General features: G+C 49.4%; 1 long non-coding RNA gene across 1 annotated transcript in view; it reads left to right on the top strand.

The window, feature by feature from the left end:
• Positions 1-5,096, top strand: part of LOC144482172 (uncharacterized) — a 64,123-nt gene extending 59,027 nt beyond the window's left edge. Inside the window, exon 3 of the long non-coding RNA XR_013495887.1 lies at positions 5,025-5,096. This is a non-coding gene — a long non-coding RNA (uncharacterized LOC144482172). The remainder of the gene's footprint in view (positions 1-5,024) is intronic.
• Positions 5,097-13,656: the final 8,560 nt, after the last annotated feature.

Raw genomic sequence — 13,656 nt, forward strand, 5'->3', positions numbered from 1 at the left:
TCCAGCTGCGGCCTCACCAATGCCCTGTACAGGTGCATCAAGACATCCCTGCTTTTATATTCTATCCCCCTCGCGAGAGAGGCCAACATCCCATTTGCCTTCTTGATCACCTGTTGTACCTGCAGACTGGGCTTTTGCGTCTCATGCACAAGGACCCCCAGGTCCCTTTGCACGGTAGCATGTTTTAATTTGTTTCCATTGAGATAGTAATCCCACTTGTTATTATTTCCTCCAAAGTGTATAACCTCGCATTTCTCAACGTTATACTCCATTTGCCATATCCTCGCCCACTCACTCAGCCTGTCCAAATCTCTCTGCAGATCTTCTCCGTCCTCCACACGATTCACTTTTCCACTTATCTTTGTGTCGTCTGCAAACTTCGTTACCCTACACTCCGTCCCCTCCTCCAGATCATCTATATAAATGGTAAACAGTTGCGGCCCGAGTACCGATCCCTGCGGCACGCCACTAGTTACCTTCCTCCAACCGGAAAAACACCCATTTATTCCGACTCTTTGCTTCCTGTCGGATAGCCAGTCCCCAATCCACTTTAACACACTACCCCCAACTCCGTGTGACCGAATCTTCTTCAGCAGCCTTTTATGGGGCACCTTATCAAACGCCTTTTGGAAATCCAAAAACACCGCATCCACCGGTTCTCCTCCATCAACCGCCCTCGTCACATCTTCATAAAAATCCAACATGTTCGTCAAGCACGACTTTCCCCTCATGAATCCAAGAGAGGAAGTGTTAGGTTTTTTAGGGAACATTAAAACTGACAAAGCCCCAGGGCCTGATGGCATCTATGCTCGACTGCTCAGGGAGACGAGAGATGAAGTAGCTGGGCCTCTGACGGAAATCTTTGTCGCTTCTTTGGACACGGGTGAGGTCCCTGAGGATTGGAGGATAGCGAATGTGGTCCCGTTGTTTAAGAAGGGTAGCAGGGATAACCCAGGAAATTATAGGCCGGTGAGCTTGACGTCCGTGGTAGGGAAGTTGTTGGAGAGGATTCTTAGAGACAGGATGTATGTGCATTTAGAACTGAACAATCTCATTAGTGACAGACAGCATGGTTTTGTAAGAGGGAGGTCGTGCCTTACAAATTTGGTGGAGTGTTTTGCGGAAGTGACAAAAACGGTTGATGAAGGAAGGGCCGTGGATGTCGTCTATATGGATTTCAGTAAGGCATTTGACAAAGTTCCACATGGCAGGTTGGTTAAGAAGGTTAGGGCTCATGGGATACAAGGAGAAGTGGCGAGATGGGTGGAGGACTGGCTTGGCCACAGGAGACAGGGGGTAGTGGTCGAAGGGTCTTTTTCCGGCTGGAGATCTGTGACCAGTGGTGTTCCGCAGGGCTCTGTACTGGGGCCTCTGCTATTTGTGATAAAAATAAATGATTTGGAAGAAGGTGTAACTGGTGTAATCAGCAAGTTTGCGGATGACACGAAGATGGCTGGACTTGCGGACAGCGAAGAGCATTGTCGGGCAATACAGCAGGACTTATCTAGACAGCTATATGAATGGAGTGGGAATGGAGGGATACAAAAGAGTGGTCTAGTTTGGACCAGGGAGCGGCGCGGGCTAATTGTTCCTGGTTTCTCGTTTCAAGGCTTCATTCTATGATCATCTTGCTGGTGCCAGTACAGAGTGAGACTGCGGATAGTTGGGAACCTGTCTCGGGGGCAGGGAATTCATATGGTGTTCGTGGAAGTGGAAATGACTAGGGTTGGGAAGCATTTTCCGATCGGGGCCATTGTGATCTCCTGGACTCGTTTCGATCGCCTCAGGGGGTCGGAGAGGAATTTCCCAGATTTTCTTTCCCCATATTGGCCCTGGGGTTTTTCACTCTGGGTTTTCGCCTCTCCCTGGAGATCACATGGTCTGGAATTGGGGGGTGGGGGTAAGTTAATAGGTTGTAATGAACAAAGCATCGTAGCTGTGAGGGACAGCTCGGTGGATAGGATATTGGTATGTAGATAGGCTGGAAAATTGGGCGGGGATCCTGGATTCAGGATTCAATCCTGGACCGGGGAGCGGCGCGGGCTTGGGGGGCCGAAGGGCCTGTTCCTGTGCTGTATTGTTCTTTGTTCTTTGTTCTTTGATATAGATAGGCTGGAAAATTGGGCGGAGAGGTGGCAGATGGAGTTTAATCCGGATGAATGCAAAGTGATGCATTTTGGAAGAAATAATGTAGGGAGGAGTTATACAATAAATGGCAGAGTCATCAGGAGTATAGAAACACAGAGGGACCTAGGTGTGCAAGTCCACAAATCCTTGAAGGTGGCAACACTGGTGGAGAAGGTGGTGAAGAAGGCATATGGTATGCTTGCCTTTATAGGACGGGGTATAGAGTATAACAGCTGGAGTCTGATGATGGAGCTGTATAGAACGCTGGTTAGCCCACATTTGGAGTACTGCGTCCAGTTCTGGTCGCCGCACTACCAGAAGGACGTGGAGGCGTTAGAGAGAGTGCAGAGAAGGTTTACCAGGATGTTGCCTGGTATGGAGGGTCTTAGCTATGAGGAGAGATTGGGTAAACTGGGGTTGTTCTCCCTGGAAAGACGGGAGAATGAGGGGAGATCTAATAGAGGTGTACAAGATTATGAAGGGTATAGAAAGTGTGAACAGTGGGAAGCTTTTTCCCAGGTCGGAGGTGACGATCACGAGGGGTCACGGGCTCAAGGTGAGAGGGGCGAAGTATAACTCAGATATCAGAGGGACGTTTTTTACACAGAGGGTGGTGGGGGCCTGGAATGCGCTGCCAAGTAGGGTGATGGAGGCAGGCACGCTCACATCGTTTAAGACTTACCTGGATAGTCACATGAGCAGTCTGGGAATGGAGGGATACAAACGATTGGTCCAGTTGGACCAAGGAGCGGCATAGGCTTGGAGGGCCGAAGGGCCTGTTTCCTGTGCTGTACTGTTCTTTGTTCTTTATGACTACATTAATGGGGTTGTATTATAGACCACCCAATAGTCAGCGAGAATTGGAGGAGCAAATCTGCAGAGAGATAGCAGACAACTGCAGGAAACATAAAGTTGTGATCGGAGGGGATTTTAATTTTCCACATGTAGATCGGGATTCCCATACTGTTAAAGGTCTAGACGGGTTAGAGATTGTAAAATGTGTTCAGGAAAATTTTCTAAATCAATATATAGAGGTACCAACCAGAGAGGATGCAAAATTAGATTTCCTTTTAGGAAACGAGTTCGGACAAGTGACAGAGGTGTGTGTAGGGGAACACTTTGGTTCCAGTGATCATAACGCCATTAGTTTCAACTTGAGATCCTAAATGAATACTTTGCGTCGGTATTCACAAAGGAGAGGGATGTGTTGACTGGGAGTGTCTCGGAGGGGACTGTTGACCCGTTGGAGAAAATCTCCATTACAAGGGAGGAAGTGTTAGGTTTTTTTAGGGAATATAAAGACTGACAAATCCCCAGGGCCTGATGGAATCTATCCAAGGCTGCTCAGGGGGACGAGAGATGAAATCGCTGGGCCTCTGACGCAAATCATTGTCTCGTCACTGGACACAGGTGAGGTCCCAGAGGATTGGAGGATAGCTAATGTGGTCCTGTTATTTAAGAAAGGTAGGAAGGATAAGCCGGGAAATTATAGGCCGTTGAGCTTGACGTCCGTGGTAGGGAAGTTGTTGGAGAAGATTCTTAGAGATAGGATGTATGCGCATTTAGAAAGGTATAAACTCATTCACGATAGTCAGCATGGTTTTGTGAGAGGGAGGTCATGCCTCACTGACCTGGTGGAGTTTTTTGAAGAAGTGACTAGAATGGTTGACGAGGGAAGGGTCGTGGATGTCGTCTATATGGACTTTAGTAAAGCGTTTGAAAAAGTCTCTCATGGCAGGTTGGTGCAAAAGATTGTATTTCATGGGATAAAGGGGGAGGGAGGTGGCTCGATGGGTGGAGAACTGGCTGGGTCACAGAAGACAGAGGGTGGTCGTGGAAGGGCCTTTTTCCGGCTGGAGGCCTGTGATTAGTGGTGTTCCGCAGGGCTCTGTATTGGGACCTCTGCTGTTTGTGATTTATATAAACGATCTGGAAGAAGGTGTAACTGGGGTGGTCAGTAAGTTTGCGGACAACACGAAAATGGCTGGACATGCAGATAGTGAGGAACATTGTCAGAGGCTACAGAAGGATATAGATAGGCTGGAAATTTGGGCAAAGAAGTGGCAGATGGAGTTCAATCCTGATAAATGCGAAGTGATGCATTTTGGTGGAACTAACGTAAGGGGAGCTATATGATAAATGGCAGAACCATAAAGGGTGTAGATACGCAGTAGGACCTGGGTGTGCAAGTCCACAGATCCTTGAAGGTGATGTCACAGGTGGAGAAGGTAGGGAATAAGGCATAGGGCATGCTTGCCTTTATAGGACAGGGCATAGAGTATAAAAGTTGGGGTCTGATATTGCAGATGTATAGAACGTTGGTTCGGCCGCATTTGGAATACTGCATCCAGTTCTGGTCGCCACACTACCAGAAGGACGTGGAGGCTTTGGAGAGAGTACAGAGGAGGTTAACCAGAATGTTGCCTGGTATGGAGGGGCTTAGCTATGAGGAGAGATTGGGTAAACTGGGGTTGATCTCACTGGAAAGATGGAGGATGAGGGGTGAACTGATAGAGGTGTATAAAATTATGAAAGGATTAGATAGGGTGAACGGTGGGAAGCTTTTTCCCAGATCGGTGCTTACGTTCACAAGGGGTCATAGGTTCAAGGTGAGGGGGGGGGGGTGGAGGTTTAACAGGGATATCCGAAGGACGTATTTTACACAGAGGGTGGTGGGGGCCTGGACTGCGCTGCCGGGCAAGGTGATGGAGGCGGACACACTGGGAATGTTTGAGACTTATCTAGACAGACATATGAACGGAGTGGGAATGGAGGGATACAAAATAATGGTCTAGTTTGGACCAGAGAGCGGCGCGGGCTTGGAGGGCCCACGGGCCTGTTCCTGTGCTGTATCGTTCTTTGTTCTTTGTTTTGTTCTTGGTCATGGATGAAGATAGATCTGGTCCTCGGGTTGAGGTTCTAAACCGGAAAAAGGCCAAATTTGAAGAAATGAGAAAGGATCTAAAAAGCGTGGATTGGGACAGGCTCTTCTCTGGCAAGGATGTGATTGGTAATTGGGAGGCCTTCAAAGGAGAAATTGTGAGAGTGCAGAGTTTGTATGTTCCTGTCAGGACTAAAGGCAAAGTGAATAAGAATAAGGAACCTTGGTTCTCGAAGGATATTGGAACTCTGATGAAGAAGAAGAGAGAGATGTATGACATGTATCGGCAACAGGGAGCAAATAAGATGCTTGAGGAGTATAAAAAGTGCAAGAAACTACTTCAGAAAGAAATCAGGAGGGCTAAACGAAGACATGAGGTTGCTTTGGCAGACAAGGTGAAGGAAAATCCTAAGAGCTTCTGCAGGTGTATTAAGAGCAAAAGGATAGTAAGGGATAAAATTGGTCCTCTTGAATATCAGAGTGGTCGGCTATGTACGGAACCGAAAGAAATGGGGGAGATATTAAATGGGCGTTTTGCATCCGTATTTACTAAGGAAACTGGCATGGACTCTCTGGAAATAAGGCAAATAAGTAGGGAGGTCCTGGAACCGATACAGATTAAAGGGGAGGAGGTGCTTGCTGTTTCGAGGCAAATCAGAGTTGATAAATCCCCAGGACCGGACAGGTTATTCCCTCGGACCTTGAAGGAGTCTAATGTTGAAATTGCAGGGGCCCTGGAAGATATATTTAAAATGTCGGTATCCACGGGGTGAGTTGTTGGATGATTGGAAGATAGGTCATGTTGTTCCGTTGTTTAAAAAAGGCTCAAAACGTAATGCGGGAAATTATAGGCCGGTAGGTTTGACGTCAGCAGGAGGTAAATTAATGGAAGGAGTACGAAGAGATAGGATCGACAAATAATTGGATAGACAGGGACTTATTAGGGAGAGTCAACATGGCTTTGTGCGTGGTAGGTCATGTTTGACCAATCTATTAGAGTTTTTCGAGGAGGTTACCAGGAAAGTGGATGAAAGGAAGGCAGTGGATGTTGTCTGCATGGAATTCAGTAAGGCCTTTGACAAAGTCCCACATGGGAGGTTAGTTAGGAAGTTTCAGTCGCGAGGGAAACATGGAGAGGTCGTAAACTTGCTTAGACACTGGCTCAATGGAAGAAGCCAGAGAGTGGTAGTGGAGGATTGCTTCTCTGAGTGGAGGCCTGTGACTAGTGGTGTGCCACAGGGATCAGTGCTGGGTCCATTGTTGTTTGTCATCTAAATCAATGATCTGGATGATAATGTGGTAAATTGGATCAGCAAATTTGCTGACGATACAAAGATTGGAGGTGTCGTGGACATTGAGGAAGGTTTTCAAAGCTTGCAGAGGGATTTGCTCGCAAAATGGGCTGCAAAATGGCAGATGGAGTTTAATGCAGACAAGTGTGAGGTGTTGCACTTTGGAAGGACAAACCAAGGTAGAACATACAAGGTAAATGGTAGGACACTGAAGAGTGCAGTAGAACAGAGGGATCTGGGAATATAGATACATAATACATAAAAGTGGCGTCACAGGTAGTTAAGGCCGGAAAGAGTGCTTTTGGTACATTGGCCTTTACAAATCAAAGTAATGAGTATACGAGTTGGAATGTTATGGTGAGGTTGTATAAGACATTGGTGAGGCCGAATTTAGAGTATTGTGAGCAGTTTTGGGCACCTAATTACAGGATGGATATTAATAAGGTTGAAAGAGTGCAGAGAAGGTTTACAAGGATGTTGCCGGGACTTGAGAAACTGAGTTACAGAGAAAGGTTGAATAGGTGAGGACTTTATTCCCTGGAGCAGAGACAAATGAGGGGAGATTTGATGGAGGTGTATAAAATTGTGATGGATATAGATAGAGTGAATGGAAGCAGGCTTTTTCCACTGAGGCTAGGGGAGAAAAAAACTAGAGGATGTGGGTTAAGGGTGAAGGGGGAAAAGTTTGAAGGGAACATCAGGGGGCAGGGGGCTTCTTCACACAGAGAGTGGTGCGAGTGTGGAATGAGCTGTCAGATGAAGTGGTGAATGCGGGCTCACTTTTACCATTTAAGAAAAACTTGGACATGTACATGGATGAGAGGTGTGTGGAGGGATATGGTCCAGGTGCAGGTCAGTGGGACTCGGCAGAACAATGGTTCGGCACAGGCAAGAAGGACCAAAAGGTCTGTTTCTGTGCTGTAATGTTCTATGGTTCTCGGTTCTAACAGACTGGGAATAGATCGGGGCAGGCTTGGAGGGCCGAAGGGCCTTTTCCTGTGCTTAATTGTTATTTGTTCTGAGCCCACACTGGACACCGCCCCCCCCCCCCCCCCCCAGATCCTGCGTCTCATCCCACCATCTCACTTCAACCCTCTGTTTTGCTGTCAATGTCTGTATTCCCCTTACCCCCGCTCTCGATTTCTTTGTTCTGTAATCTCCCCAACGCCCTACCATTAACTCAGTAAATCCTGCCCTGATTCGATCAACAAAAATGCATCATCTCGCATTTATCTAAATTAAACTTCATCTGCCATTTGTCAGCCCACTGGCCCAATTGATCAAGATCCCGTTGCAATCGGAGATAACCTTCACTGTCCACTATGCCACCAATCTTGGTGTCATCTGCAAACTTACGAACCATGCCTCCTAAATTCTCATCCAAATCAATGTAACACGGGACATGGAGAAATCAGACATTGGTATAGTTAATGCTGGTATTTAGCATCATGCTTCAACGCCGCTACCTTTCCCTGACCTGAAATAGATGCTCTATTCAGAAATTATTTAACACTCGGCTAGTCCTGGAGGAACAGATGGACGGTGCACAGTGAAACTTTATGCTGTTGATGGCAGCCTAGAATCAGAAAGATTGAAGGAACTCACAAGATCAATCCTATTTTTGATGTGAGTGGGGTGAGAGAGAGAGTGTTGAGGTGAAGGGGAATTTTGAGGTAAGAGGGTCAGTGTTGAGGTGAGGGTGTTGCTGTGGACGTTGGGAGTGGAGGTGAGAGGCGGTTACTGAGGTGAGAGGGAGTGTGTTGATGTGAGGAGGGAGCTTTCAGATGAGAGGGGAACAACATGGTGTTATATCAATACACACTGATCCAACAAACACTCCCAGGATATTTACTGCAGGGATTAGGTGCGAAGTCAGTCTGTCCCCTCACGCTGCCAGCCAGAGTGCGGAGGGAACGGTGACAGCCCTTAAACACGGAGCAAACATCATCTGCAACATCCCATCAAACACTCCAATGTCAGCGACAGAGGTCCAGTGTCACTCCCACCCCATCTTAACTGTGTGACCAGGCTGTCTCATGGCTGCTAAAGTGAAGGTTCAACTTTGTCAGGCAACCTTCAGGCTCGATATCCGTAAGCTTGCGCCCATCAGACATTTACAAGGATAAGCTGCCTCTACACTCCCATCAAATACCCTCATTGTAGATGCAGCACAGGCCCAGATACACAAACTATCTCCCTCTACACTGTCCAAACACGAATCTCCAGTGCAGGTATAGCAGAGGGTGAGATACACAGTGTGTACAGGTGAGAGGGGGAGAGGGCTCAGGCGAGAGGGGGAGAGGGTTGAGGCGAGAGGGGGAGAGCGTTGAGGCGAGAGGGGGAGAGGGTTGAGGCGAGAGGGGGAGAGGGTTGAGGCGAGAGGGGGAGAGCGTTGAGGCGAGAGGGGGAGAGGTTTGAGGCGAGAGGGGGAGGGGGTTGAGGCGAGAGGGGGAGAGGGTTGAGGCGAGAGGGGGAGAGGGTTGAGGCGAGAGGGGGAGAGCGTTGAGGCGAGAGGGGGAGAGCGTTGAGGCGAGAGGGGGAGAGCGTTGAGGCGAGAGGGGGAGAGCGTTGAGGCGAGAGGGGGAGAGCGTTGAGGCGAGGGGGGGAGAGCGTTGAGGCGAGGGGGGGAGAGCGTTGAGGCGAGGGGGGAGAGCGTTGAGGCGAGGGGGGAGAGGGTTGAGGCGAGGGGGGGAGAGGGTTGAGGCGAGGGGGGGAGAGGGTTGAGGCGAGGGGGGGAGAGGGTTGAGGCGAGGGGGGAGAGGGTTGAGGCGAGGGGGGAGAAGGTTGAGGCGAGGGGGGGAGAGGGTTGAGGCGAGGGGGGGAGAGGGTTGAGGCGAGGGGGGGAGAGGGTTGAGGCGAGGGGGGGAGAGGGTTGAGACGAGGGGGGAGAGGGTTGAGGCGAGGGGGGGAGAGGGTTGAGGCGAGGGGGGGAGAGGGTTGAGGCGAGGGGGGAGAGGGTTGAGGCGAGGGGGGGAGATGGTTGAGGCGAGGGGGGGAGAGGGTTGAGACGAGGGGGGAGAGGGTTGAGGCGAGGGGGGGAGACGGTTGAGGCGAGGGGGGGAGAGGGTTGAGGCGAGGGGGGAGAGGGTTGAGGCGAGGGGGGAGAGGGTTGAGGCGAGGGGGGGAGAGGGTTGAGGCGAGGGGGGAGAGGGTTGAGGCGAGGGGGGGAGAGGGTTGAGGCGAGGGGGGGAGAGGGTTGAGGCGTGTTTGGAGAGGGTTGAGGCGAGGGGGGGAGAGGGTTGAGGCGAGTTCGGAGAGGGTTGAGGCGAGGGGGGAGAGGGTTGAGGCGAGGGGGGGAGAGGGTTGAGGCGAGGGGGGAGAGGGTTGAGGCGAGGGGGGAGAGGGTTGAGGCGAGGGGGGGAGAGGGTTGAGGCGAGGGGGGGAGAGGGTTGAGGCGAGGGGGGGAGAGGGTTGAGGCGAGGGGGGGAGAGGGTTGAGGCGAGGGGGGGAGAGGGTTGAGGCGAGGGGGGAGAGCGTCGAGGCGAGGGGGGGAGAGGGTTGAGGCGAGAGGGGGGGAGAGGGTTGTGGCGAGGGGGGGAGAGGGTTGAGGCGAGGGGGGGAGAGCGTCGATGCGAGGGGGGGGGGGAGACCGTCGAGGCGAGGGGGGAGAGCGTCGAGGCGTGGGGGGGAGCGTCGAGGTGACAGTGGGAGTGTGGAGGTGAGAGGGGAATTTTGTGGTGGCGGTGAGGTTCTGTAACACACTGGTTGACGCTGCTGCCTCATGGCGCCAAAGACCCGGGTTTGATTCCAGCCTCGGCTCACTCTCTGTGTGGAGTGTGCACGTTCTCCCCTGTCTGTGTGGGAATCTATCCCAGATTTTGGTAAAGAAAAGTTCAATACAGATACATCTCCTCTTGATACTGCCCTCTGAAACCCTCCCAGAACAGTTACACATGGGATTGCAGACAGAGCAAAGCTCACTCTGCAGTGTCCCATTGAATAGTTCACTGCAAAGGGTGTTTAGTCTGTGTCGAACCCCATTCTGAACCATGTTTCTGTATTTGCCATTGGGTTACTGTAAATTGTGCTTCCATTGAACATTTCCAAGGATAGGGACAGCACTGGGTAAAGTATACGGTCTTGCTGCACTGCCAATTCAAACAGGCTGATAAAAGGGACGTGTATCTTCTGTATCAAACACGTTTCCATCACTGTCCATGAAGTAATCCCAAAACAGCCCCACTGATATTGATATTTTCCATTTGTGCTTTTATAATAACGGTCTTCTGTTAATTTGTTGTTATAGTTTGTGAATTACTCCTTCAGATCTTTCCGAAATACAGTTCAGACATTTGGGAATTCGAATGAATTAATTGCAAACATTTTCTGTTGTATAGAACATAGGAAAGCTACAGCACAAACAGGCCCTTCGGCCCACAAGTTGCGCCGGTCATGTCCCTACCCACCTAGGCTTATATATATAGAACATAGAACATAGAACATTACAGCGCAGAACAGGCCCTTCGGCCCACGATGTTGCACCGACCAGTTAAAAAAAAAACAAACTGTGACCCTCCAACCTAAACCAATTTCTTTTCGTCCATGAACCTATCTACGGATCTCTTAAACGCCCCCAAACTAGGCGCATTTACTACTGATGCTGGCAGGGCATTCCAATCCCTCACCACCCTCTGGGTAAAGAACCTACCCCTGACATCGGTTCTATAACTACCCCCCCTCAATTTAAAGCCATGCCCCCTCGTGCTGGATTTCTCCATCAGAGGAAAAAGGCTATCAAAATCCACCCTATCTAAACCTCTAATCATCTTATATGTTTCAATAAGATCCCCTCTTAGCCGCCGCCCTTCCAGCGAAAACAATCCCAAATCCCTCAGCCTCTCCTCATAGGATCTCCCCTCCATACCAGGCAACATCCTGGTAAACCTCCTCTGCACCCTCTCCAAAGCCTCCACATCCTTCCTGTAATGTGGGGACCAGAACTGCACACAGTACTCCAAGTGCGGCCGCACCAGAGTTGTGTACAGTTGCAACATAACGCTACGACTCCTAAATTCAATCCCCCTACCAATAAACGCCAAGACACCATATGCCTTCTTAACAACCTTATCTACTTGATTCCCAACTTTCAGGGATCTATGCACACATACACCTAGATCCCTCTGCTCCTCCACACTATTCATAGTCCTCCCGTTAGCCCTATACTCAACACATCTGTTATTCCTACCAAAGTGAATTACCTCACACTTCTCCGCATTAAACTCCATCCGCCACCTCTCGGCCCAACTTTGCAACCTGTCTAAGTCTTCCTGCAAACTACGACACCCTTCCTCACTGTCTACCACACCACCGACTTTGGTGTCATCAGCAAATTTGCTAATCCACCCAACTATACCCTCATCCAGATCATTAATAAATATTACAAACAGCAGTGGCCCCAAAACAGATCCCTGAGGTACACCACTTGTAACCGCACTCCATGATGAATATTTACTATCAACCACCACCCTCTGTTTCCTATCCGCTAGCCAATTCCTGATCCAATTTCCTAGATCACCCCCAATCCCATACATCTGCATTTTCTGCAGAAGCCTACCATGGTGAACCTTATCAAACGCCTTACTAAAATCCATATATACCACGTCCACTGCCTTGCCCCCATCCACCTCCTTGGTCACTTTCTCAAAAAACTCAATAAGGTTAGTAAGGCACGACCTACCTGCCACAAAACCATGCTGACTATCACCTATCAATTCATTACTCTCCAAATAACTATAAATCCTATCCCTTATAATTTTTTCCAACATCTTGCCGACAACAGAAGTGAGACTCACCGGTCTATAATTCCCGGGGAAGTCTCTGTTCCCCTTCTTAAACAATGGGACAACATTCGCTAACCTCCAATCTTCTGGTACTATACCAGAGGCCAACGACGACCTGAAGATCAGAGCCAGAGGCTCTGCAATCACTTCTCTTGCCTCCCAGAGAATCCTTGGATAAATCCCATCCGGACCAGGGGATTTATCTATTTTCAGACCCTCCAGAATATCCTGCACATCCTCCTTATCAACTGTAATACTGTCTATTCTACTCCCTTGCAACCCAGTGTCCTCCTCAGCTATATTCATGTCCCCTTGCGTGAACACCGAAGAGAAATATTGGTTCAATGCTTCACCAATCTCCTCCGGTTCCACACATAACTTCCCTCTGCCATCTATAACTGGCCCTAAACTTGCCCTAACCAACCTTCTGTTCTTGACATACCTATAGAACGCCTTAGGATTCTCTTTAACCCTATCCGCCAAAGTCTTCTCATGTCCCCTTTTAGCCCTTCTAAGCTCGCTCTTCAACTCCCTCTTAGCCAATCTAAAGCTTTCTAGTGCACTACCCGAGTGCTCACGTCTCATCCGAACATAAGCCTCCTTTTTCTTTTTAACCAACAAAGAAACTTTTTTGGTGCACCACGGTTCCCTAGCCCTACCAATTCCTCCTTGCCTGACAGGGACATACCTATCACAGACTCGCAGTAGCTGCTCCTTGAAAAAACTCCACATGTCGGACGTTCCCAGTCCCTGTAATCTCCTAGTCCAACCTATGTTTCCTAATTCTCTCCTAATAGCCTCATAATTACCCTTCCCCCAGCTAAAACCACTGGCCCGAGGTTCATGCCTATCCCTTTCCATCACTAAGGTGAACGTAACCGAATTGTGGTCACTATCACCAAAATGCACACCAACTTCCAAGTCTAGCACCTGGTCTGGCTCATTTCCCAGCACCAGATCCAATATAGCCTCACCTCTAGTGAGGCTTACCTAGAACCCTCAATCCTATTAAGTCCCATGTACTCATCCAGGAGTCTCTTTAAAGACCCCATCAAGTTTGCCTCCACCACCACTGACGGCAGCCGATTCCACTCACCCACCACCCTCTGAGTGCAAAACTTACCCCTCACATCTCCTCTGTACCTATTCCCCAGCACCTTTAACCTGTGTCCTCTCGTAGCAGCCATTTCAGCCCTGGGAAAAAGCCTCTGTGAGTCCACCTGATCTATACCACTCAACATCTTATATCCCTCTATCAGGTCACCTCTCATCCTTCTTCTCTCCAAGGAGAAAAGACCGAACTCTCTCAACATATCCTCATAAGGCATGCCAACCAATCCAGGCAACATCCTTGTAAATCTTCTCTGCACCCTTTCAATAATTTCCACGTCCCTCCTGTAATGAGGCGACGAGAACTGAGCACAGTACTCCAAGTGGGGTCTGACGAGGGTCTTATATAGCTGCATCATTATCCCCGGACTCCTAAACTCAATCCCTCGATTGATGAAGGCCAGGTGAAAACTGCCCCAGTTAAGTAAATCAGATTGATCAACTGGTTGCAATCAATGCCAAATGG

Source organism: Mustelus asterias, assembly GCF_964213995.1.
Source record: "Mustelus asterias chromosome 26 unlocalized genomic scaffold, sMusAst1.hap1.1 SUPER_26_unloc_7, whole genome shotgun sequence".
Taxonomy (NCBI): Eukaryota; Metazoa; Chordata; class Chondrichthyes; order Carcharhiniformes; family Triakidae; genus Mustelus; species Mustelus asterias.